This window comes from Pieris rapae, chromosome W, assembly GCF_905147795.1.
Source record: "Pieris rapae chromosome W, ilPieRapa1.1, whole genome shotgun sequence".
NCBI lineage: Eukaryota > Metazoa > Arthropoda > Insecta > Lepidoptera > Pieridae > Pieris > Pieris rapae.
In genome coordinates, this window is record NC_059533.1 from 1,305,165 (window position 1) to 1,331,461 (window position 26,297).

Genomic DNA, 26,297 nt, shown 5'->3' on the forward strand with positions numbered 1-26,297 from the left:
GAGACAGCAGCGACTCCAGTGATTGTGACGATTCACTCCATGTTGAATTTTTAGATTCAGATTTTGATTATAGTGATTAAAAAACAGTATAAAAATATATGGTGTTGTTTTCTTTGACATACTCACATAGATTTACAAATATTTAAAACTCATGATAATATTGATACTCATGATAGTGTTTGATAGCCTGTTTGTCCCTCTATATACGCCACAATGGAGTGACGTATCCGTGTGATAATAAAGAGTTAACAAGTGATATAAGCTACTTTTAATCTCGTCATAACGCGGACAAAATTTTGCAATTTTGTCCACTAGTAAAATAAAAATAAATGTCAAAGTATCAAAGTGAGTTGTTCCAACTTTCCTTTTTACTTTAGGGCTGCCATACTGACATTTTTTAAATTTGCCGCGCTTTTTCAGTATCAACTTTCATTAGCCAGACTTTATGTGCAGAGTAACTTCAATGTTAATTTATTAGATTATCGTAAAAAATAAGTTACAAAAAAAAATTATCATTAACTACACACATTGTTACATCATTGTACATTATTGTCGTCGTCGTCGATCTCGTTGATATAGATTGTAGGTGAAGGATTAGTGCAGCTGTCACCATTGCATTCTAAGCAAGCTGCAGTGCAGTTTAATCCACTTTTCCTGCACCCACAAGATGCTCCACATCCTGTTTTGCATGAGCAAAAAATAATTTTTAATAAAGATTCTGGAGCTGGTCGTTGCGTCATTGTTTGCGGTGTCAATATTCCGCATTCATATTTCCAGCCCCATTCTTCTGGTAATATTTCTCTTCCAAGCCATGTTTGAACTTGCAACAATTCTCTTTTAAAGTGTTCAAATGCGCTATCTGCAGTGGGTGGTAATGACGGCAGTTTAACGTAGGTATTTTTAGCAGTTGCTTTCAAAAAAGAGTTACCTATATCTTAATGCATTAAGATCTTTTATTTTCTGGGGGGCACCGTATAAAGCAAGAGTGCATGTAACACCAGCCTTAAAAATGTCATCAGTATTTTCGCATTCATTTTTGAAGACTGTCGCAGCATTTTGCAAGTCTGGTCGCTTTTCAAAATTTTTTGCAAATACGTTTTTGCCAAGTTGGAAAAAAGCTGATGTCGTGTCACATCCAGTGAATGCATGTAAGAACAGAATATGCTCTTTACACTTAGGTAATATTCTCAAAAGTATTTGGAAGAGTACGTTTTTTGCGGTATTTTGCCTTTGGATGGTTTTCGAAAATAAATTTCTCGGTCTGTTGGTGAGAGAGCAGTCAATAAAACTAAAACATCTATATCTTCGGACACTACAGCAACCTTTTCAGATTGCAGATTAACAGCAGTTTCGATTATTAGTTTATCGGCATCAGCTTCTTACGACGTTCTTCTTCTTCGTTATCTTTTGACCTCTCACTGTACCAGTTGTCGGACAATATGTCGTATTGTTGATTCTTAAAACATATAATTGTACTAGCGGATCCGACAGACGTTATCCTGTCTATACGTCTTTAATTTGAAAATTTCAAACTTTTTTTAATAAGCTAAAACATTCTGGACCATTTTGATAAAAATTATTATTCAAATGTTATGACAATATCTAACGATCCAGCACATGGTCTACAATAACACAATGATAACAAAACTTTTTTTTAATTAGATCGCAGCGCTAACTGTCGGGACAGACTAAAATTAAAATTCGAATATTATTTAAAATTTGACAGTGCGATGGTAGCGCCGTCTGTCGGATCCAATGTAAAACATTCCAAAATCAACAACTACTAATTAATTAAAAAAAACATTGTCCAGCGGACAAAATTGTGAATCTAAACCATTCTCGAATCTCCACGAACACACACAAAAAATTTCATCAAAATTGATCCAGTCGTTTAGGAGGAGTTCAGTCACATACACACGCACACAAGAAATATATATATTAAGATTGGAACCAAATTTACTGGAGAATACAATATTATCCTCGTAATGGTTCATTAACCTCATTTTTATTGTTTTATCGTCAGGAATATGGTCAATTGTAACAATACTTTTTAATTCTGCGAGTGAAAATTGACTTGCTGCATCTACTTGCATTGTTACTGGATGAATTTTTTTCTCCCTCTGAGTCTGTTTTAGCGTTGTTTTTAAACGCATGTAACAATCCGCGTGATGTTTAGCTCCCTGAGCTACTAAATCTAACACGCCTACAATTATTTTATGAATATTGTACTTTTCTTGAAATCAGTACTAGTGACGTAGCTGATTTGTTGTCTTGACGACTTGGACTTCCTTCTTTCCTTCATTTCATCCGCTTCTTTTTCACAAAAGAAGCACCTAGTTTTCCAATCAAAATCAATTGAAGTAGCTGTTCGAAGCTTTTTTTAGGTGGAGAGCATGCAGATGTGGTGTTCTTTTTTTTAAATAAGAATTAATGCATCCTTTATGAATATATTTTTGTCTGCATACCGAATGCACGTAGACAAAGTCGCGAGTATTTATATACTGAGAAAGTCCATCCCCTCTTTCCGCAGATGCAGCTTTTAATGATGATATGCCTCTAGTGACTTTTATAATATCTCCTAGTTCAGAGCTTAATTCAGAACTAGATCCGATTTTATCACAAATGAGGCAATCATTGCTTGTACTATCACTACTGGATGGTTCACCCATTGCGACACGTGGCTGCAACAACAAATATTACGGTTACGGTTAGAATAACTTTATTTCTCATATGAATTAAAAAAATTCGCTTACTGAGAAAAAAACATTACAAGACTAATTAATAATTATTACTAGAACGCACAGAAGGTACCTATACTAAAATTAACAAAACAAATACAGTAACAAAAATGCAGGTAGACACAACAGACTCGAAACGGTCAACCAAGCAAATACATAGGTTTAGGATTGGACTTATTACTGGATGTGGCATTGATGGCATAGCCTGATATAACAGGTTTATATTAATTACTTTTTATATTTATACATTATTTATTATATTATATTATATATATTTATATGTCATATTTATACATTATATTATATGTATTATATTATGCTATACTATATTATAGAGTAATATTAATAACTAACTTTTATATCATAATTAATGATTTATATTATTAAATTCTACTATTATATTCTAACTTTTAACATCGATTTATTACAAAATATTCATAACTATTTTCAAAAGCATGTAATATAAATGAAAAACAAATACTTACAATTTATGCCACTATTTTCAAAGTTTTTAAAACTCAGTAATGTTCAGTAATTAACTTTTATCACACTCACTGCACAATAATATAAACATTAATTTTTAATAAACTAAAATCTGAAATAAATATTTTTCGGAACGAAAACAACAGCTACGTATTAAGTCTAGCAAGTTACAACGTGTACTATCCTGTGAGGGCCCGCCATGAACAATACCGAACAGCTGCTGTTATCCCCTCTATTCTCCAACCCGACCTTCATCGGTATATCTGCAGTCCCTAAAGATCCAAGATCAAGTTTTCAAGTTTGTAATAGTTGTTCTTTTTAAAATATGACTTTTGACTAATATAAATCAATGAAAACTCCAAAAAATTAATAATTGTTTATAATAAATTTTAAAAAATTGAGAGCGCGAAAAAATTGTTTTTAACATTTTTCTATATACTATTAAAAACATATTTTCAAGGTTTATATTAAGATTCATTGACTGGCCCTGGATTCCGAGGTATAAACCTTACGGCGCTCTACTAACATTGAAAAACGCATTTACGATTTGACTACTGGGTAGTCATTTAACTATACTTAAAGTAACAAATGGTCATACCACTTTTTACTACGGATCAAAAAACTGGCCCTAAGTGCACAGGCAAGTTTCACAAGTATAATTCTCAAAATGGTTGTAGTAAAAGTATTGTAATATTTGCTTTGATAACTATATAGGTATATATATATACGCCCATTTGGCCCGGTGTGCGTAAAGTTCTGGTTAATTAAACCAGCCTCTTCCAGAAGCAAAGCAGCAGCACGCTTCACAGCGACCTCAAAGCTCCGAGGATTTCTGCACTTTGGGAAGCGATATTCCAGGACTAAATGACTAAAACTTAACCTATATTCTAGTATTACTAAATCTAGAACACTTACAGTGATTGTGACAGATATTTGGAAAGTCCCAGTTTGGTGATTTTGCTCCCCTTGATGCCTTCATTGACAATATTCGTGACGGTCAAAAAATTCTTCGTCAAACACTATCTAGACACGGTTAAACGAAAAAATTGAACCAAAAACTCGAAACTTACGTTTTCCAACAACACATTAATTTGCCAACAGTACCTAAGATCTAATAACATTCTATTAATAAAATGATTGATTTAATCTACTATTTATTTAATGACTGCCTAATAGAAACGTAATAACCTTAAATTACATGGCTAAGCAGAAATTAAAAATATACCTACATGCTGTGTTACTGTATAGGTTATAATAAAAGAACAGCATAATAAGCGACACAACTTAATTTAATGTTAATAATCAACTTTTAACACACTACAAAATAACTTTCAGTAATACAAACGCAAACTTAAGTATAAAGGTGTCTGCCCACTATCCCGTAGCATACCATGACCGTGCTAGGAACGTATCCAGCACGGAAAGCAATCCGGTACGCTCTATTTCACCCACTGAAGCGGGCCGACAGCGTTCTGAACCCGTTTACAACCCGTATGTAACCCGTATATAATCTGTATGATGCCCGTATGTGACACGGCAGAAATCTTTTCAATACACTCGTAAAGCATCCGACGCGTTAATATGGTGAAATATTGAAATATTTATGGCTATAAGGAAACTACCGATTGAACAACTGGCAATTATTGCTTCATTTTGGATGAAGAGGAAGAGGAATGGGTTTGTAACGGTCACACTCCCCGCTCAGTCACCGTTTAGCCGCCTGCGCGCAGCGGTCTGACAACGTCGCGTGCCATGCACGTAGCGAGTCCGCACCGGCAAAATATTCCCTCCGACGAATAGTTGACGGCCCGTGCATGGCACGCTACGGTGTCGGCCGGTGACGGAACGGTCTAGTGGGCATAGTCTCATACTTCTCAATACAAAGAATAGTTTTTTGTCTGAAACGGTCCTAGCTCGGTCATGGTATGCTACGGGATAGTGGGCAGACACCTTTATGAAAACTCATCAAACCCAGCTTCACATACAGCTTATCTATTTCATACTACTTCATTTCGTAGACAAATATATTTATTTATTTTAATATCTCAATCAATCAATCAAATCAAAAATCATTTATTCATATAGGTAACATAATGTACACTTATGAACGTTAAACTTTCAGTTTTTTATTATTATTATATATCATTATCATCAGAGAAATGTTTAATTTTAATACGTCTCACTGGGGCGTGCTTATCATAGAGGTTTGTGATAGAATAGGTGAACAGCTCAACCTTGTCATCGAGGAAGGCTAAGTCGTATAGACCACTCCAGTCAAATTTGAACGCATCACTAAGCAGGCTCTCATGATCGATTCCACCATAGCTGCGACGCATAACCACTGTCGGTTTCTGCTTGGGTGGCTTCGCATTAAATGAGAGATAGAGAAGGTCATCGTGCGAGAAAGCGACAGCAGGAAGTTGCCCATACTTAGCCACAAGGTGAGGAGAAGAAACAAAAATAAGATCTTAAAGTGACGGAGTAAGACCGGGGATTTTATGCGTAGCATTGAGATGCAAGTTTTGTTGTGAGTCAAAGAAATAAGCCGTCTGGAGCGAGAATCATTTTGATGTGAAACATCTATAGCCGCACGTAAAACCGATTTCTGTGTTTCTCTGTTTCCGTGGCGACGCATGCCGTGGCGATGCATCTGGCTATTTGATGGTATATACATATATTTATTTTTCTCCTTATTTTACAAAATAAGATAATGTATCACAATATGTTATATTAGAAAACCGCTGTGGTTTGTATTAATGTAACAATAGCAGTCTTGTGTAGGAGCGCGACAAATGCATGTAAAAGTAGTTATGTAGGTATATACAGTCTATATGTAGTAGTAAATTTCACATTAAAAATATTTAATGAAAATAAATGTTTATTCAATAAATGGTCATAGTTATCTGGAAAAAATCGTAATATTTTATTTTATCATTATTTATTACTTTTCCAAAATAATGTCAATGTTTCACATCTGCCAGGCGTCCCGTGACGGCTCACATTTTTTCAGCAGGCATGTGTTAAAGTCACCCATGATTATTGTGTTGTTATGTTTCCAAAGGAAGCAAAGTAGTCTACCGATGATGACGGGGAATAGAAGACTCCCAAGAGAAGCTTACAATTGGAGAGAAGAACTTCTATAAGGAGGTGCTCGGCTGCATTGCTAGGTGGAGGCTGTGGTGATGAGTTAATGATCGAAAAGGGGATGTGAGAACGCAAATAAATTGCTACAGCACCTCCTCGCATGCTGATTCGGTAATTTCTAATTAAATTGTAACCAGGAAGAGAGTAAGTAACAGAGGAGAGGGAAGGATTGAACGATGTTTCAGAAAGAAGTATGGCATGGATGTCTTTAGAAGCCAACGCGAGCAGATCTGCGTGATGAGCTGGAACACTTTGAGAGTTTATTTATTTTATTTATTTAAGTATTCCTACAGCTAATACATTAAACAATAACCAAACAATTACATTACACACAAAAGCCAAAACGGAATACACATATAAACAGAAACATAAAGCACAGTAGTAAGATTCGAGATCGGTAAATCAAAACATATATTCAACATGAAACAACAAACAAAGCCATTATTGGTAAAACTTACCTGAATTTTTTGAAATATATCGATTTGCTGGTAATTTATGTTGTAATCTGTAGGTATGCGATACATAACAGAGTTTCGTAAATAGTTGGTCTTAGAACGAGGAATTTCGAATAATTGGATTTGCCTTGTATTGGGTGATGAAGGGGTCTTAAATAGTAAAAGCGATAACAAGTTAGGGCAGTCAATAAAACCATTGCAAATAGCATGTAAAAATATAAGGTCGCATTGTTTACGTCTACATTCAAGGGATTCAATACCAAAGTACTTGCAGCAATCCAAGTAGCTACTAAACTTTTGGAAATCCTTAAAACTTAAAAACTTAAGGAACTTTTTTTGAATGTTTTCTATTGCTTCAATGTATTTCTTGTAACTGGGGGACCAAAACGTTAATGTGTATAACGTTAAAGTGCTTAGACAAGTTTTGGAATATAGAGGATAAGGAATCAGGTAAGGGAGGCGTGGAAGAGTCTATACTATGGAAGGAGTCACAATCGGACGATTCCAGAGATAAGACATCAGAGTTATCACTATTGCAATCCTTGAATTCACAAAAGATATAACCAACAGACAATGAGATATGGCTATATCCAAGAACAAATCACACACACAAATAAACCTATGTAACTATAAGAACACAAAAGGGAATAGTTATATAATAGAAATAATATATAAACAAAACAAACAACAAATTACAATTAAAACCCAAAAAAAACAGACTACTTCGCTATGTGGATATCGTATCAGAGCTATAGGTATCCCATTGGAACACAGTAAAAGTATAAGGATAATATGTTTAAATTATTTAAGATTAAAAAAAAGTTTTTTTTTTATTTTATTTATTTACACTTCGTTGCTAAAGAAATACAAATAACACAATATATATAAATTACAAGGGATGCAACGGGCGGCCTTATCGCTAACAAGCGATCTCTTCCAGGCAACCCTAGTAAGAAAAGAAATAAATAAAAAAAAATGATGGGTGCAAGAAGTGCAGAAGTTATATAAAAAACAAAATAAATTTATATTAATATATAGAACCTTAATCTATTAATAACTATATATATTATAAAAACTAACTAAAACTAAAAAGCTAATCTTACAAATTCAAGAATAGCAAATAGAGAATTACAAAACGAACAGGAAATACAAGAATTACACAGGTCAACGAACTACTTTATATTTTTCGCGCTCTGCATCAGATTTGGCAGTTCTCATTTTAGCTTTGGCTCTGTTTTTTTTGTGAATCAAACTTTTTATCTCATCAGAAAGCCAGGGAGCAGGTAAATGTTTAAGTTTAACACGTCTCACTGGGGCGTGCTTATTATAGAGGTTTATGATAGAAGAGGAGAACAGCTCAACTTTGTATGTAATTATGTTTTGATCCGAGAAACACACAGATTAAGACGTGGTACAATATTATGAGAGAATAATTTAATGATCTGTGGATGGACAATACAATCTATCCTTCGCTGACAATCACAAACTTTGACAGTGTCACTGAGCTGTAATAACTGAATAACAATAAATAAACAAGACAAGGTAAAGATTGTGAGAAACCAAATAAGTAATTGACAGAGAACTATTTATCACTTTAAACTTATGCCCAGAAACCAAGAAGAAGTTAAAATTAAACGCACACACGGAACATAAGCACACATAAAACATATGGAAGTTTTTAAACCTACTTTGAACCCTTTTTGTTACGGGTCTTGTCTCCTCTCAGCTTTGGATCATCAGTGGTGGACGATAAGGGGATGCTGTCTGGGACTGTATCCAGTTCCTTCAGTGAAGAGATGCGTCGAAGTTTCCCATCAGCCCCTAACACTTGTACCCGTCCATCCCAAGTTTCAAGCATTTAGTGACACCAAACCGCTTTCTCGCCTCCATAAATAAGGAGTGCCTTGATTTGGTTAAAAACTCAGACAAGGTTATGCTGGTGCCTTTGAGACTAGTTTTGGCAGCCCAGATCCTTAATTTATTGTCGTACTGTCGAAGCTTTATTAAGATTGGCCTAGGCTTCTCTCTGGATCTAATTCCCAATCGATGACACCTGGTAAGGCTCTGCTCCGTTAAGTTGGGACACTTTAGCAGGACGGATATCATCTTTGCTATGGAGCCGGAACTTTCATCCTTTGTTTCGTTAACCCCATGCAGCAACATACACTATCTCCTGCTCATCCTGTACATTAAATGGCATCGCCATTTGAGCCTGGAGATTTTCAAGGCAAAAGAGAAGGGAACTTTTAAATACCTGAAACTCAAGAACAAAAGGAGCTTTGTTCCAGCGGAGGGGACCTACTCTGCGTTGCAATAAGGAGCTGCTGGAACTCCTCCATTTTGGCAGACACCATCTCGGATACATCTTAGAGACTTCTTGAGATCCTCCATAATAAGGTGACAGTGAAATTATATGAAATTAATTGTTCAAAAGAAGGTGGTTGAAAAGTGATTAACAAACTTTAAGTAAATTACAGTTTAATATAGAATATTATTAAAGAAAGATAGCGAATAATGTGTAGTTCATCTCTGGAACCGTAAGTAAAAAAGTTAAAACTGAAATACTATTTTATTCTAGTGAAAATGAAGAGACACACTAATACACGTTTGCACTACCCACTCACTCGTTGGAAATCTCACACAATATTCTGATAATATAGTGAAGTGTTATCAGATACCAAAACAGCAAGCCTGAAAATATGAGATTTTAAAACGAATCAAATAATGTACAATTAACCATTAAATAAAATAACGCCTATAAAAATATTAAATATGTAATTAAAATTCTGAAATAGCGCCATCTTTGATACACATACTCAAACAGTATGCTTATTGGCAAGATGAATAATTATTATTATACTCTAACTTACATGGTTTCAATACTGACGCATAGATGTCGCTGTATCGCAAAAAAATTAATATGAATTACAGAGTTACAAATTTTGAAATACAATTTATAATTTACGTGACAATATATACAACATTATAAGAATCTTGACATTTAACCATCTTCTATTATTCAGTATAGAAAATTAAAAATATCAAATTAAAAACTCAATGATTACAAACGAGTTAATGTCATATTATCGCAAAACAATTACGTTCATCTTAAGACTCTAACATACGCCGATGACTTTGAGGATTTGACCTCTACTACAAACAATAATTTTCTAACGCCATCTAGTGTAACAAAATAGTAAATAGTCTAACAAAACTACGTGAATACGAAACCAATTATTAGCTAAATATAAAAATTTGTAAATAAATATTGGGCTAGAAAAAATGGTTGCTGCCAATTATTTAACTAGTACATACATAATTTTTTTTGTTTAATTCGTTCTGAGGTTAAAACTTTTTAATGTCAGTATTGCTAAAATACCGAAACCGAGTCATCATCATCAGCTGACGATGGACTCTGAAGGTTGGTACTGGATCTCGAGGATGGTAAGCAGTAGACATACCGTCATTGAGCTCGTTGTAATCAGCTCAGCGAGACGATACTAGAAATGTGACTATATGAAGCTGATGATGGTCTCCGAAGGTGAGTACTGGATTTCGAGGATGGTAAGCAGTAGACATACCGCCATTGAGCTCGTTGTAATCAGCTCAGCGAGACGATACAAGAAATGTGACTATATGAACCTGATGATGGACTCCGAAGGTGGGTACTGGGTCTCGAGGATGGTAAGCAGTAGACATACCGTCATTGAGCTCGTTGTAATCAGCTCAGCGAGACGATACTAGAAATGTGACTATATGAACCTGATAATGGACTCCGAAGGTGGGTACTGGATCTCGAGGATGGTAAGCAGTAGACATACCGTCATTGAGCTCGTTGTAATCAGCTCAGCGAAGCGATACTAGAAATGTGACTTTATGAACCTGATGATGGACTCCGAAGGTCGTTACTGGATCTCGAGGATGGTAAGCAGTAGACATACCGTCATTGAGCTCGTTGTAATCAGCTCAGCGAGACGATACTAGAAATGTGACTTTATGAACCTGATGATGGACTCCGAAGGTCGTTACTGGATCTCGAGGATGGTAAGCAGTAGACATACCGTCATTGAGCTCGTTGTAATCAGCTCAGCGAGACGATACAAGAAATGTGACTATATGAACCTGATAATGGACTCCGAAGGTGGGTACTGGATCTCGAGGATGGTAAGCAGTAGACATACCGTCATTGAGCTCGTTGTAATCAGCTCAGCGAGACGATACTAGAAATGTGACTATATGAAGCTGATGATGGTCTCCGAAGGTGGGTACTGGATCTCGAGGATGGTAAGCAGTAGACATACCATCATTCAGCTCGTTTTAATCATCTCAGCGAGACGATACTAGAAATGTCACTATATGAACTTATTAATATTTAATATTAAATAAATATTAGGTAATATTTACTATAATTTATTTAATAATAAGTAATCAACAGCTACTTAACACATATTATTATACAAAACACAAATACAATACACGAAGCCAAAACAAATTACACAGATTAAATAAAAAACAGAAAACAAGCATTATAAGACAAAGTGTCATTTAAAAGAAAAACAAAAGAATAAAATTAAAAACTGCAAAATTAAATTAAAAAAAAGCAACAAATTTTACTAAGAATTTATTAATATCTACTACTTAAAAAAACTGCTACTAAAAAAATCGGAGTCTTCCCGCTTCTCCAGGTACTTCTTCACATCTCTCTTCTTGGGGTAGAAAATATCAATGTCTTGAAAATGGTTGTCATAGTTCGACAAAACCCTAAACATTGGAGAATTACGCAGGTAATTCGACTCCGTACGAGGCACACTGAACAATTTTGAGTATCTTGTCGCATACACAGGAGGAATTTTAAATGTCATTAATGATAGCAAAATAATACCACTATATTTCTTTGAGTTTATTGAAAAAATAATCAATTTCAACGATTCGTCTTCCAGTTGAAATTTTAAATATTTTTCTTGGTTCTGAAACCTACGTGTGCAGCATGTTATATCTAAGCCCGAAAATAAAATCAGAGTCAATCAGACCCAGTACCCACCTTCGGAGTCCATCATCAGGGTCATATAACACATTTCTAGTATCGTCTCGCTGAGCTGATTACAACGAGCTCAATGACGGTATGTCTACTGCTTACCATCCTCGAGACTCAGTATCCACCTTCGGAGTCCATCATCAGCTTCATATAGTCACATTTCTAGTATCGTCTCGCTGATCTGATTACAACGAGCTAAATGACGGTATGTCTACTGCTTACCATCCTCGAGACCCAGTACCCACCTTCGGAGTCCATCATCAGGTTTATATAACACATTTCTAGTATCGTCTCGCTGAGCTAATTACAACGAGCTCAATGACAGTATGTCTACTGCTTACCATCCTCGAGATCCAGTACCCACCTTCGGAGTTCATCATCAGGTTCATATAGTCACATTTCTAGTATCGTCTTGCTGAGCTGATTACAACGAGCTCAATGACGGTATGTCTACTGCTTACCATCCTCGAGATCCAGTAACGACCTTCGGAGTCCATCATCAGGTTCATATAGTCACATTTCTAGTATCGTCTTGCTGAGCTGATTACAACGAGCTCAATGACGGCATGTCTACTGCTTACCATCCTCCGAGATCCGGTCCCCACCTTCTAGTTATACTTTGTACTATTGATAATAATCAATTGTATCTTAGTCATTATCGACATTGCTTACAAATTGGCACAGCACTATCGATATGTCTAGATTTCGTGGAAATTAACCTTTGGTTTGGTACTCGGGACTCTCGCAGTGAACGTGATACATTGCGCGATCGCTCACGTAGTGCAAAATGGTACCCATATATTGCAAGCAATGTATTACTATCCGTCTGCTTGCGATTATATCGTTTTTGTCTACAAACTTCATAATGCTAATGTTATAATTACGAATATCACAAGTATTTTAATGTTTTTGGACTTATCGGTGGAAAGAAATCCGTTCTCGTACTACACTACACACCTGGCTTCTTTTCCGACACGATATAATAGCACAAGATGGCATAATTTGATTTTTTTGCGGAGCTTACGTACGCTGTCAAAACAAGAGCGCGATTGATGGCCGGTAAAGAAAATTTCGGTTGAAGTTGAGCATTTGCTCATAACCGCGGCGCGCGTGCCCCGCCCACAAGGCCCTTCTAACCTCCTTTATATGTTCTGTGGTTCGATGGTCAATTTTTTTTTGGGAAATTGGTATAGCTTTTATCTTTTTTGGTTTTATCAATCGATACAGTACGCTTCAACCCACAATATATATTTTTTTCAAATGCATATGAGCGGCAGTTCTTCCAACAATTTAATTTAAACTAGCCCTAGTTGACCGATTTGAACACTGTTCAAGCCTTAAGAAAACATTTACTTCGGTATTTTCTGGAACATAAATATTGTAGATCTTTTTGGGAAATGTTTAAATGATTGTCTTGAAATAGTTATCCTTTGTTTATACGATAGTAGTTACACGAAAGCAAAAAATATTTGATTCAAAAATGAGAATTGTATCTATCTGGCCAATATTAAAAAAAAAAGAAAGTTAATTTCTTACAAAATTTTCAGTATCTATTAGTGCTACGTTTTTATATAAAATGAACTAAAGGAAGTTCCTATGAAAGCGAGCGGTATGTAAACATATCCCTTTCACTGATGCTCATCTAGATAAGTAGGTGAGGCTTTCATACTGGAGTGAAAAAGTGTGGCTAGACTAGAAAAAACTGGCCAATTGCCGAATAAAATAAACAATAATTGTTACGGGCAGTGCTGTATCCAGGATCGTTAGAACAAACGTCATAAATAAGGGTTTGTACAAACGAAAAAATATGTTTGCAATTTTTTGTTAAGCATTGTGTAATGTATATTATGTAATTTAATATGATTATGATATTGGAAAGTAATGTCACTGGAGAGTTGCAGTCGTGGAGACCGCATATTATCGCATCGCATATATATCGCATCATAGCATAAAAGCTAGGCCGGCCGCATGGAAAATAATTACCTTTGGAGTAACCGTGTGGTTCCAAGGGCGCTAATTAAAGAATTGAATTAGTTAGTAGATAGTACGGGTGACCCCAGTAAACCAGTATTAATATACACCGACCAAATTTTTAAAATTAATATAGTGGTCTATTTATCCAATCATTATTATAATAATATCTTTAATCTGAATAATAATTCAGATTAAAGATATTGTAAATGCTGTATTGTGTTTTGTAGTTATTTATTATTATAAAATTATAATAAAAATTGTAATCCCTAAGTGCACAGGCGAGTTTCACAAGTATAATCCTCAAAATGGTTGTAGTAAAAGTATTTTAGAAAGTTACCTCTACAAGATACTTGGGCATCATTATTGATGAATGTCTATCATGGCACTCACACATTTCTACTATTATATCACGAGTCAGGAAATTGATATGGATTTTCAAGACGCTACGCCATGTGATGTCTCCTGTGATACTGAGTAATGTTTACGTTGCATTAGCTCAATCAGTAATTACGTATTGCATACCAGTATGGGGTGGTGCCACAAAAACTAAACTTCTTGAGCTGGAAAGAGCGCAGCGGTCTCTAATAAAAGTGATGTATTTTAAACCATATCGATATCCCACAGTTAACTTGTACAGATCAAGTGGATTGTTATCGGTAAGGCAATTATATCTTTTTAATGTCACCTTATATCTGCATAAATGTGTTCCTTTTAATTCTGCTAGCCAGGATAGAAGACGGAGTGGTAATGTGGCCCGCTCCGTAATGGTCCATTTAAATTTTGCCAGCCGTCAGTACGTGAGTCAGTCTGCATATATTTACAACCAATTGAACTCTAAACTCCGACTTCATCATAGAGTTTTGTATGATTGTAAAAAGGTTGTAGCAGGGTGGCTGAGAACTCTAACTTACGAGGAAACTGAGCACATTTTGGTGCGAATTCGCTAGTTTGAGACGGGCCGTATTATGAACTTGACAGCGTGCACACTCGCTCACACACAGCACACACATGCACACATACACACACATTCACACATTCATAGATTAAGTTAATTTAGATTTAGATTTAGTTAAAGTTTGTTTAGTTAAGGGAAGTAGCGAGCCAACCCCAACACAAGTGTCTCTTGACTACTTACGGGGGTTGTCTCATACTCATTTAATGATGTTAAAAATTTGAGAAACAATAAATTTATTATTTTATTTTTTTTTTATTTATTTATGTATTGTGTTTTGTAGTTATTTATTATTATAAAATTATAATAAAAATTGTAATCCCTAAGTGCACAGGCGAGTTTCACAAGTATAATCCTCAAAATGGTTGTAGTAAAAGTATTGTAATATTTGCTTTGATAACTATATAGGTATATATATATACGCCCATTTGGCCCGGTGTGCGTAAAGTTCTGGTTAATTAAACCAGCCTCTTCCAGAAGCAAAGCAGCAGCACGCTTCACAGCGACCTCAAAGCTCCGAGGATTTCTGCACGTTGGGAAGCGATATTCCAGGACTAAATGACTAAAACTTAACCTATATTCTAGTATTACTAAATCTAGAACACTTACAGTGATTGTGACAGATATTTGGAAAGTCCCAGTTTGGTGATTTTGCTCCCCTTGATGCCTTCATTGACAATATTCGTGACGGTCAAAAAATTCTTCGTCAAACAATTATAGACACGGTCAAACGAAAAAATTGAACCAAAAACTCGAAACTTACGTTTTCCAACAACACATTAATTATATTTCAACAATAACAAAATAATCAAAAATTTCACTTAACCGATGCTTTTCATTTTAATCTATTAATCAACATAAAACATTCCTTAAGGTTTCTTTTGCCTATGAGTGTTTTTGTTAAACGCTTATATAATCAGACACGTTTTATTTGTTGTTGTATAAATAATGTAGTTGTCAAAATAGTTAGTCTTTAGCATTATTAGCATCCTTGTGATTTGAAAGTCGATATAACGAAAAAGAGACGATAAAAGAGACACAATATGACGTGTGTGTTGGAAATGACACAATGAAATATCGTTAATCAACAATTGTTGACAAATTTAAACCGTAAGTAAGGACATCAATAGATATTTAGCCCTGGCAAGGGTCAAATTTTATCCAAATAAACTTAACATTAAAATTTACTAAGCAATCACATTTGGTAAACAAAAGAAAATACTGTAGTGTATCGTAGATACACACTAAAAATATGTACATACTGTATGGTGTAGTATTTTCTATACGATTTTGATGTATGTGGCAATATAAATACAGGACACTTAGAAAAGAAGAAAACAGACGTGACTCAGAACAGACTTTTAAGATGAGTGAGCATGTATTTTTCCTATGAGCCTTTCTATAAGAATATAAATTAATTACCGTTGTTTGTGAAGAAATATATCAATTTAACAAAGATAAAAATGGGTTGTGATTTATAAAAATATAGAACATCCCATAATACTATATACATAGTAATATTGCACCTACAGATATTTAAGAGGATGTCAATCGGAGACTATAGATATAGATACAATACGTTAGTATGTCACTGAACCCCTCTTAAACGGCTTTACCGATTTAAATGTTTTTTTGTATGTATGGATGGATGATTTAGATTCACGAATCTTCTAACTTTGTATAATGTAATAATGGCTTGAAATATCATATAATATATAATATATCTTTATAAACTTTCTGTTGTACTAGCTGAAATAAAGGCTTTACATTTGAAATTGTATGTCAAACACAACATCATGCTACAACAACAACAAACCAAGTTATTTGAATCATGGACTTTGATTTACTTTCCCACTTAGTTTAGTCTCAGTTATTACGTTATAATAGATTCTCTCCTTATATTGGTGAGAAGTCATAAAAATCTTAAAACATGTATAATATTGTTAATATTAGATTTAAATCTTTTCGTTAAAACATTTAACGAACTCTTTAGTGAAATAGTATTTTTAACAAGTCTCGAATTCTTTTTCCTTAAGTTGTTAATGACTTTTCTTGCTAATCAACCTATTGCGGCATTTGTGAAGTTCGCTTTTTCTACGAACTTTTCGAGGTGTATCCAAAACTGACGCCGTGCTTAGAGAAGTGGTAGGAGAGGATTTCACGTAAGACAAGTATTCTCTAAACGACTGAACCACTTTATCCACGGAATATTTTTTTTGTAAAAATGGCAGCTCATTAATGATGAAAAGTCATAGTTGAAATTTTCAGGAACGTCAAACTCGGGTGGAACAGGTTTTAAGCGCATCCAACGAGTCAAATATTAAAAGGTTCAAATCAGCAGCAGCACCTAAAACAAAAATAGTAATTAAATTTCTGTCAGGGGCACTAAGGGTTTTCTAAGTTTTCTGTAATAATTATATAGGTACCTATCAGACACGTCCACGCTTTAGTAGTGCGCACAAAAAAAAATGATGGCCTTCAGCATGAAAATTTACAAAAAATTAAATTATTTTACATAAAGTGATTTATTAATCGAATATATAAACAAACTAAACTGTATATTTTTTATAGTCAATGTCATCCACTTGCACCCCTTCAGCCGTTCTGGGCCCCCCGTCACATTATAAATAGATAACGACGTAATTTCACATAACCAAGTTGCATAATATAAAAAACGTATTAATTATTAAAAAATACCGCAAAGGAAATGTACTTACTTTACTTCAAAAACCATGATGAAAGACACAGTTCAACGCATCAATATCTAATAAACGTTCATGAAAGTAAAAAAAAACGTTCATGAGAAACACCATTTCATTCGTGCAAAAATTTATATCATTAGTATAACTTAAAAATCGACAAGAATGAAGTGACACGAGTGAAATTTTGGACGAAAAATCCAAAATTAAGATGGCGTGGAATGTTCTAGACGCTATCGGAATAAAATGAAATATCCGCGTAAAATATAGCTGATCATCAACCAATAAAGTAAATTTCCACGAAAAATTCCTGTGAACACGAATGATTACAGTTTTGTCTTTAACGCTGAAATTAAAAGAAATGTTGATATCTGACCAAAATAACGTACGCCCTCGTGCTCTCTCCTTGATCATTTCAGTGCGACTGGAGTCTCCGCTTCATACTAGGATGGGGGAGGAGGTAACACTAAAGGATTTTGTTTTAATGTTATCTACATATTATCAACACTAATGATAGAAAAAAAGTGATCGCCTATTTACGGTTTAATCATTGTGAAATTATATTTCTACATTGTTGTAATTAAAATTGTATGTCCTGTGCGATGATACGCGTATTAAAGTATATAGCTGAAAAACAAAAAAGTACTGTTTTACCCGGTAGTAAATTTTTAAATCCTTGTATTCATAAGAAAACCGGGAAAAAACTCACGACACGAATGAAATAAATAGTCTTTTTCTTGGATTCTCTCGAAATTTAAGTGGGTTTTGTAATTTTTATTTCTGAACCAGTCACAGACACAGGATTAGTGATAAAATGGAATGAATATCTCTTGAATCTTATGACGTCACTTATTTTAGAAGTTATTTGGCAAACACACTTTCTTAATCCCATTTGAAATCGACCCAAAACCATCCATCCATTTTTTTTTCAACTGCCATAATTTATTGATAGTTACAATATTAATAATTATTTTTGATATTTAGATAATAACTAGCAAGAATTGTAATTTAAAATATATTCTCTACATTAATAAATATTAATTTATGACCCAACAAGCATTCTTTTATTGTTTATAACGCTTTCGATAATAAGTACATCCCCGAACCCTTATAGATAGATAATTATTTTTATTGACCTAAAAAAATGTTTCCTACAAATAATATACATGGCATAACGATGATAATATACAATCTCTTTAACGGCTCATAAATTAATAAATTTGACGTGTTTGATACATAATTTGGCTGGTTTATTAATTTATTTTGTATAGCAATAATTCCCTGAACAACCATTCATCCATTTTTACGTGTGGATACAACCGTGCGAGCGGTTAAATCGAAACCGGGCACCGTCTTACTGACTTTGCGGCACGCTAGAGGCCGTAATTTCTCAGAAAAATAAAAAATGAATTTGTAGCTTTAAACACGTTCTAGAAGTTTTGTTTCGGACATTTTTCGATATCTTTGACGAGAAAAAAGGAAATAGAGAAAAACAATTTTTCTCCCCAAACTTGTGGGTCTTTTTATCGATATCTTGATAACGATGATCGATACGTGAAAAATGTAAAGGATCTTAATTGTAGATATCTCAACCTTTATGACAAAACTGAATTTAACCCTTTTTTCAAGATGGCGTAAACTGCACAAGGTTATTTTGGTCGACAATTTGACCTTGGGCTTTTCTAGCCGCCCCCACGTAATATGCTTTAATAATCTGGCTTTCTCAGTTCATTTTCTTTTCTAACCCGATTTTTCCGAAGTAATGACTATTATGTCTACTTAACAAGATTATGTAAAAAAAATTTTGAATCTAATAACATTCTATTAATAAAATGATTGATTTAATCTACTATTTATTTAATGACTGCCTAATAGAAACGTAATAACCTTAATGGTCTAATAACCATGGCTAAGCAGAAATTAAAAATATACCTATATGCTGTGTTACTGTATAGGTTATAATAAAAGAACAGCATAATAACCTACACAACTTAATTTAATGTTAATAATCAACTTTTAACACACAACAAAATAACTTTCAGTAATACAAACGCAAACTTAAGTGTAATGAAAACTAATCAAACCCAGCCTCACATGGACCTAATCTATTTCATACTACTTCATTTCGTAGACAAATATATTTATTTATTTTAATATCTCAATCAATCAATCAAATCAAAAAGCATTTATTCATATAGGTAACATAATGTACACTTATGAACGTAAAAAAAAAAGAAAGAAATCTATCTTCTAATCAGTTTAGAAAAAGTAATAGTTATGAACAAAAAAAAAATAGAAAGCTTAATAAGTACTTAAATGACTTTATATTTTTCGCGCTCTGCATCAGATTTGGCAGTTCTCATTTTAGCTTTGGCTCTGTTTTTTTTGTGAATCAAACTTTTTATCTCATCAGAAAGCCAGGGAGCAGGTAAATGTTTAAGTTTAACACGTCTCACTGGGGCGTGCTTATCATAGAGGTTTATGATAGAAGAGGAGAACAGCTCAACTTTGTATGTAATTATGTTTTGATCCGAGAAACACACAGATTAAGACGTGGTACAATATTATGAGAGAATAATTTAATGATCTGTGGATGGACAATACAATCTATCCTTCGCTGACAATCACAAACTTTGACAGTGTCACTGAGCTGTAATAACTGAATAACAATAAATAAACAAGACAAGGTAAAGATTGTGAGAAACCAAATAAGTAATTGACAGAAAACTATTTATCACTTTAAACTTATGCCCAGAAACCAAGAAGAAGTTAAAATTAAACGCACACACGAACCATAAGCACACATAATACATATGGAAGTTATTAAACCTTCTTTGAACCCTTCTTGTTACGGGTCTTGTCTCCTCTCAGCCTTGGATCATCGGTGGTGGACGATAAGGGGATGCCGTCTGGGACTGTATCCAGTTCCTTCAGTGAAGAGATGCGTCGAAGTTTCCCATCAGCCCCTAACACTTGTACCCGTCCATCCCAAGTTTCAAGCATTTAGTGACACCAAACCGCTTTCTCGCCTCCATAAATAAGGAGGGGTAAAGTTTACAATTCAGTACCTCGATTTTGAGGTCAGAGGGGGAGGGGAGAGGGGGGGGGAGGGAGGGTGGAGGGTCTACTTATCACCCCCAACCAATTTCAAGCACCAGAAACAGTTATTTCAATAAAAAATTAAAAAAAACCAAAACATATATACCTAACATTAACCGGACCCATCGTCCTCAAAGTCATCCACATAAGCCGGTCGTTTACCAAGCATAGTTCACCAAGTTTCAAAAAAATGCAAATAAAATAACGCACATTCACAAAAAAACAAAAGAAATGTAAAAAGTAGCGGATTTTTAACGGCTAATCCGTACTGTAACACTAACACACTCTTCTGGCAAAATCCAAATTCGAAATGGCCGATTGTGTTTAAAAAATGAATAGGGATGTAAAAAATATCGATTTTTTAAAAAGTCGAATTTAGAGCGCGATTTAAATATTCGATGAAAATCTTCCACTTTCCATTATTATTTAAATTAAATATTAATATATTAACTGAACCTAACTGAACCAGATAATAATTCGTTTTTTGAACAGTTATTTAAATTAAATATTAATATACTAACTTAACCTAATTGTACTAGATAATAATTGGTTTTTTGAACAGTTATTTAAATTAAATATTAATATACCAACCTAACCTAACCGAACTATATAACATTTCGGCTTTTGAACGGCTCCGGCGCGAAGGAAGAGCAGCCCCCACCCGCTGTACCAAAGAACAGGCATTTCATGCCTGTCCTTTGGCACGTAGCGGGTGGGGGCTGCTCTTCCTTCGCGCCGGAGCCGTTCAAAAGCCAACAGACAAGACTAGACCACGTGGAAAGTGGGGTGCTCTGATAATTCTAATTAATAATTCGGCTTTTGAACGGCTCCGGCGCGAAGGAAGAGCAGCCCCCACCCGCTGTACCAAAGAACAGGCATTTCATGCCTGTCCTTTGGCACGTAGCGGGTGGGGGCTGCTCTTCCTTCGCGCCGGAGCCGTTCAAAAGCCAACAGATAAGACTAGACCACGTGGATAGTGGGGTGCTCTGATTTTTGAATATAAAATTTAGAAAATAAAGTAAACACTTTATTGTAGTAAAAATTAACTTTATAAGCTGTAGGAATAAAAAATTAATTCTTTATTATCATCGATTTTTCATACTAAAAACAATCGATTAATTTTATGCAAAATGTCACATCTCTAGTAAATCTCTAGTAACCAATAGAAAAGTATTAATTGGATAACCAATAGAAAAGTTCGAAAGTTAAAATGGCGGATTGTTTACAAATTTGTACTGTTGCACAAAACATCAAACAGTGTTTTTAAATATTTAATTAGTGTAAATTACAACTCAGATACCATAAATGACTCCAAATGTCACGGAAGTGTTCAAATCAAGGCCCCCGAGACCCTATCTAGGGGTCTGAATAAGCAAATTCAAGGTAAATAGAAAAGTTTACAATGGCGGATTGTTTACAAATTTCTAATAATGCACAAAATTTCGTAAAATTTTTTAAATATATAATTTATTTTAAACTACAACTTAAGCAGCAAAAATTACTCGGATAAACTTTCCAATATGACCCGTCGATTTGAATGCTCAAATTTTTTTTGTAGATAGTACTCACCATAAGAAAGCGTTTTGTAAAGTATTAAGTTGCGGAAACTTACGGTTCATGAGATATATTTATTTATACTTTCCATACAAATGGACAAATATCATTCCATAACACGCCATAACACAATGAATTTGACAAATAACTGATGTCAAACATCAACCATTTCACGTATCGATTAGTGAAGGGTTCGAAAAATTTGACGTATCGATACTACTAAACTTTCCAATATGGACCATAGATTATTTGTAACTTATGATCAAATTAATTATTTGTAATCAAAAAACTTAATTATTATCTAGTTCGGTTAGGTTGGGTTAGTATATGAATATTTTTTTTAATAACATTTTATTTAATAACCTAAAAGTACCCAACATCGAATCAAAGCACCCCACTATCCACGTGGTCTTGTCTGTCCTACCCCTAGAGTGTATATAAATAATCGGAGCTGTTCAAAACCCGAATTATTATCTAGTTCGGTTAGGTTAGGTTAGTATATGAATATTTTTTTTAATAACATTTTATTTAATAACCTAAAAGTACCCAACATCGAATCAAAGCACCCCACTATCCACGTGGTCTTGTCTGTCCTACCCCTAGAGTGTATATAAATAATCGGAGCCGTTCAAAACCCGAATTATTATCTAGTTCGGTTAGGTTAGGTTAGTATATGAATATTTTTTTTAATAACATTTTATTTAATAACCTAAAAGTACCCAACACCAAATCAAAGCACCCCACTATCCACGTGGTCTTGTCTGTCCTACCCCTAGAGTGTATATAAATAATCGGAGCCGTTCAAAACCCGAATTATTATCTAGTTCGGTTAGGTTAGGTTAGTATATGAATATTTTTTTTTAATAACATTTTATTTAATAACCTAAAAGTACCCAACACCGAATCAGAGCACCCCACTATCCACGTGGTCTTGTCTGTCCTACCCCTAGAGCGTATATAAATAATTGGAGCCGTTCAAAAACCGAATTATTATCTAGTTCGGTTAGGTTAGGTTAGTATATGAATATTTTTTTTTAATAACATTTTATTTAATAACCTAAAAGTACCCAACACCGAATCAGAGCACCCCACTATCCACGTGGTCTTGTCTGTCCTACCCCTAGAGCGTATATAAATAATTGGAGCCGTTCAAAAACCGAATTATTATCTAGTTCGGTTAGGTTAGGTTAGTATATGAATATTTTTTTTTAATAACATTTTATTTAATAACCTAAAAGTACCCAACACCGAATCAGAGCACCCCACTATCCACGTGGTCTTGTCTGTCCTACCCCTAGAGCGTATATAAATAATCGGAGCCGTTCAAAACCCGAATTATTATCTAGTTCGGTTAGGTTAGGTTAGTATATGAATATTTTTTTTAATAACATTTTATTTAATAACCTAAAAGTACCCAACATCGAATCAAAGCACCCCACTATCCACGTGGTCTTGTCTGTCCTACCCCTAGAGTGTATATAAATAATCGGAGCCGTTCAAAACCCGAATTATTATCTAGTTCGGTTAGGTTAGGTTAGTATATGAATATTTTTTTTAATAACATTTTATTTAATAACCTAAAAGTACCCAACATCGAATCAAAGCACCCCACTATCCACGTGGTCTTGTCTGTCCTACCCCTAGAGTGTATATAAATAATCGGAGCCGTTCAAAACCCGAATTATTATCTAGTTCGGTTAGGTTAGGTTAGTATATGAATATTTTTTTTAATAACATTTTATTTAATAACCTAAAAGTACCCAACACCAAATCAAAGCACCCCACTATCCACGTGGTCTTGTCTGTCCTACCCCTAGAGTGTATATAAATAATCGGAGCCGTTCAAAACCCGAATTATTATCTAGTTCGGTTAGGTTAGGTTAGTATATGAATATTTTTTTTTAATAACATTTTATTTAATAACCTAAAAGTACCCAACACCGAATCAGAGCACCCCACTATCCACGTGGTCTTGTCTGTCCTACCCCTAGAGCGTATATAAATAATTGGAGCCGTTCAAAAACCGAATTATTATCTAGTTCGGTTAGGTTAGGTTAGTATATGAATATTTTTTTTAATAACATTTTATTTAATAACCTAAAAGTACCCAACACCGAATCAGAGCACCCCACTATCCACGTGGTCTTGTCTGCCCTACCCCTAGAGTGTATATAAAATCGGAGGCGCGGAGGAAGAGCAGCCCCCACCCGCCGTAACAAAGCATAGGCATGAAATGCCTGTGCTTTGGTACGCAAGGGTGGAGGGGCTGCGTTTTCCGTAGCGCCGGAGCCGTTCATAAACCGAATGATTATCTAGTTTGGTTAGGTTAGGTTAGTATATGAATTTCTTTTTTCTAAGAACTGTTTCTGAAATCATCAATAAACATATAAAAAACTAATATTTATATCATATAAAAACTAATATTTATCATATTAAAACTAATATTTATATTATATTTGAATAAAATTCAAGTTTTTATTCAAAAAATACTATCGACAAATTAAAAAAACGATTTTGATGCAAAATGTCACGTCTCTAATAACTAATGGAATCTGTATGGCTAAAGTCCTTTGCCTTTCCCATTAGGGATAAATTGAAAATAAAAAAAAATAAGCAATGGAAAATGTACGATTTATTTACGAATTTCTATACATTATACAGGTTTAAATAATCTTTATTAATATTTAGACGGAACTCCGGCAGAAAAAATAACTTGGAGGTGTTCCATTAAAGGTAAAGAGACACTAATATAATCAGTATTATCAAATTCAGGGACACATTTCTAAATTGTTACCATTCTAGCCTTAAAATTTTAAACATGAATATCTCCGTAACTATGGGTTTCCGCAGGTTGGGAATGACACAGGGAGTATTTCTCCATCCCCTCTTCCATCTCCCATCAAAAAAACCTCAAAAATCGACGGGTCATATTGGAAAGTTTAACCAATTACTCCAAATCTCACGGAGGTTTTCGAATCAAGGTCCCCCGAGACTCCTACACACTCAGTTTAATCACAATCAAGGTATTGAATATAAGATCCAACCCATAAGGAGTGCCTTGATTTGGTTAAAAACTCAGACAAGGTTATGCCGGTGCCTTTGTGACTAGTTTTGGCAGCCCAGATCCTTAATTTATTGTCGTACTGTCGAAGCTTTATTAAGATTGGCCTAGGCTTCTCTCTGGATCTAATTCCCAATCGATGACACCTGGTAAGGCTCTGCTCCGTTAAGTTGGGACACTAGCAGGACGGATATCATCTTTGCTATGGAGCCGGACCTTTCATCCTTTGTTTCGTTAACCCCATGCAGCAACATACACTATCTCCTGCTCATCCTGTACATTAAATAGCATCGCCATTTGAGCCTGGAGATTTTCAAGGCAAAAGAGAAGGGAACTTTTAAATACCTGAAACTCAAGAACAAGAGGAGCTTTGTTCCAGCGGAGGGGACCTACTCTGCGTTGCAATAAGGCGCTGCTGGAACTCCTCCATTTTGGCAGACACCATCTCGGATACATCTTAGAGACTTCTTGAGATCCTCCATAATAAGGTGACAGTGAAATTATATGAAATTAATTGTTCAAAAGAAGGTGGTTGAAAAGTGATTAACAAACTTTAAGTAAATTACAGTTTAATATAGAATATTATTAAAGAAAGATAGCGAATAATGTGTAGTTCATCTCTGGAACCGTAAGTAAAAAAGTTAAAACTGAAATACTATTTTATTCTAGTAAAAATGAAGAGACACACTAATACACGTTTGCACTACCCTCTCACTCGTTGGAAATCTCACACAATATTCTGATAATATAGTGAAGTGTTATCAGATACTGATCTGAAAATATGAGATTTTAAAACGAATCAAATAATGTACAATTAACCATTAAATAAAATAACGCCTATAAAATTATTAAATATGTAATTAAAATTCTGAAATAGCGCCATCTTTGATACACATTCTCAAAGAGTATGCTTATTGGCAAGATGAATAATTATTATTATACTCTAACTTACATGGTTTCAATACTGACGCATAGATGTCGCTGTATCGCAAAAAAAATTAATATGAATTACAGAGTTACAAATTTTGAAATACAATTTATAATTTACGTGACAATATATACAACATTATAAGAATCTTGACATTTAACCATCTTCTATTATT

The 26,297-nt window shown here is 34.5% G+C and overlaps 1 long non-coding RNA gene across 1 annotated transcript; it reads left to right on the forward strand.

Annotated features, from left to right (window-relative positions):
* The first annotated feature begins 24,628 nt into the window (after positions 1 to 24,628).
* On the forward strand, positions 24,629 to 25,183 carry LOC123690481. The gene is made up of 2 exons (XR_006751101.1): positions 24,629 to 24,866; positions 24,984 to 25,183. It is a non-coding gene; the product is annotated as an uncharacterized LOC123690481 (long non-coding RNA).
* The last annotated feature ends 1,114 nt before the right edge of the window (positions 25,184 to 26,297 follow it).